The sequence below is a fragment of the Grammomys surdaster genome, unplaced genomic scaffold (assembly GCF_004785775.1).
Source record: "Grammomys surdaster isolate TR1022 unplaced genomic scaffold, NIH_TR_1.0 125429, whole genome shotgun sequence".
In the NCBI taxonomy this organism is placed as follows: Eukaryota; Metazoa; Chordata; class Mammalia; order Rodentia; family Muridae; genus Grammomys; species Grammomys surdaster.
The window spans coordinates 1,091,065-1,093,380 of NW_021620296.1; positions in this window are offsets into that span (position 1 = coordinate 1,091,065).

Below are 2,316 nucleotides of genomic sequence, written 5' to 3' on the forward strand. Positions count from 1 at the left end.
GTTTTTTTTTTTTTTTTTTTTTTTGGTTTTTTCGAGACAGGGTTTCTCTGTGTAGCCCTGGCTGTCCTGGAACTCACTCTGTAGACCAGGCTGGCCTCGAACTCAGAAATCCGCCTGCCTCTGCCTCCCAAGTGCTGGGATTAAAGGCGTGCGCCACCACCACCCGGCTCCAGTTTTTTTACTTGTATCATTTTTTGCCTTGTATCGTTTCTGCCTGGTGCCTGTGAGGTCAGAGGATGAGACCTCGGGGAACTGGAGTTACAGCCGGTTGTGAGTCCCTGTGTGGTTGCTAAGACTCTAAATCAGGCCCTGAAGAACAGCAGTGTTCTTGATTGCCCTCTCCAGCACCCCCCCCCCCCAGTTGATTCGTAATCCAAATGCTGAGTGTGGGAAACCGATCTGGCCTGGCCTGCATGAGTGAGAGCCCAGCAGCCCCTGAGGCTGATTCTAAGGCAGACTACCATTCCCAGTGTGGGGTTGCTTGGTGACTTTGAGCCTCCTTTCCTGGTCTGGTCTGCTAGCTGGTATATCCCCATCTTGGGGATACTTAGCGAAGGCTCAGACCTCACAGAACTATCGGGTGATGTTTTGGGAGGGGTCAGGAGCTCTGATGCCCCCCCCCCCCCCGATCAAAGTCCCTGTGATGAAAGCAGCAGTGTCCTCCTGTACAAGGCTTGGAGCCATGTGTACCATTCTGTGCCTTTGCCCTCTGTACTATAACCAGGCCGTTTATGCCTAGGCTAGCACATTCCCGGGGCAAGGACCAAAGCACGCTGGCCTGGGGGCAAGGCAGACTGAGTGCTAAGGCTTGTATGTTTTCTTGTGTTTTGTTTTGTTTTACTGAGACAGGATCTTGTGTAGCCCAGGCTACCCTCAAATTCATTATGCAGCTGAGGATGCCCTTGAACCAATATCACTTTCTGAATCTGGGATAACAGGCGGGCATCACCATGGTCAGGGCTTGGTCAGGGCGCATCCAAAGGGTCAGGCCATGTCTCTTGTTCCTTCCCCCTCAGCTATGCTCAGAGATAGTTGACCTATGAAATTCTGGCAGAGTCCGCAGCCTCCATTTTCCATCTCACCACAGGGGTTTACAAATATGTGTTATGTATCTGGCTTTTTACCTTTGTCCTGGGATTTGAACTCAGGTCTTCATGGCAACACTTTCATTCATTGAGCCATCATCCTGTCTGGCCTCCATGCCACCCCAACTCCCCTAGAGAATGCCGGCAGGGACCTTTAATTATCTGTATGTGGGAGAGTTTGAGCACACAAATGCAATGCAGGTGTCTGGAGCCAGAACAGGGCGTCAGAGCAGATGCCCTGGAACTGAAGTCAGTACAGGTAGTTGTGAGCTGGTGTGTGGGTTCTGGGAGCTGAACCAGGTTCTCTGTAAGAGCAGTCAGCGCTCCGTCCCCGGGAAGCTTTGGTTTTCTGTGTGTGCAGGTGTCAGACAACCTGTTTTCAGTTATCTGTTTTCTACACAGGAGTGGGGAGTAGAGACTGATGCCCCAGTGTGTTAACCTCACAAGCTTCAAGTTCCCAGTCTAAGCTCATTTCCTAGTAAACAAACAGCGACTTTAGGGCTGTTTCACACCGTGGTTGATGCCAGTCAATTGCCTTGCAAACCTACAGCCCGAACACATCCCTGCTGGACCACACCCCATCAGGCCACACCCCCGCCAGCCCTCCCCCACCCCCGTCAGCACCCGCAGTCTGGAACGCTCTGAACACAATGAGGAAACCGTATTAATGCAGCCAGCAGCCCCAGCTCCGCGGCTCAGCCGGCCTGCGTGGGACTGTGTAACAGATCTTTTCGCGTCATGGACCAAGTCACCAAGTCTTGACAAGAAGTGTCTTGACTCACTGAGCCTTCTCACAACCGCCATCTTTTGTTCATTTTACTTTGTTTTGAAACAGCTGCTCACTACATAGCTCTGGCTGGTCCACTTTCACCCCGACTGCCTAGTTCCCAGAACTTGCTATGTAGACCAGGCTAGCCTCAAACTCACAGATCCACCTGGCTCTACCTTTTGAGTGTTGGGATTAAAGACATGGCCATTACACCAATCTCCCAGCTTTGTCCTTTCTTTCTCCCTCTCTGTTTTCAGAAGTGTTTTGCTATGCAAATCAGGCAAGCCTCAATCTTGGAGCAATGCAGCTGCCTTATTTATTTATTTATTTATTTATTTATTTATTTATTTAAAACAGGAGTAAAGGGGTAACAAGAATGTGGCCAGCATCCAGGCAGCATTGTTGGGATTGTTGGCTTTGGCTATGTTAAGGCAGTTATGCTTTTTAGCAGAGGCTAGCCTC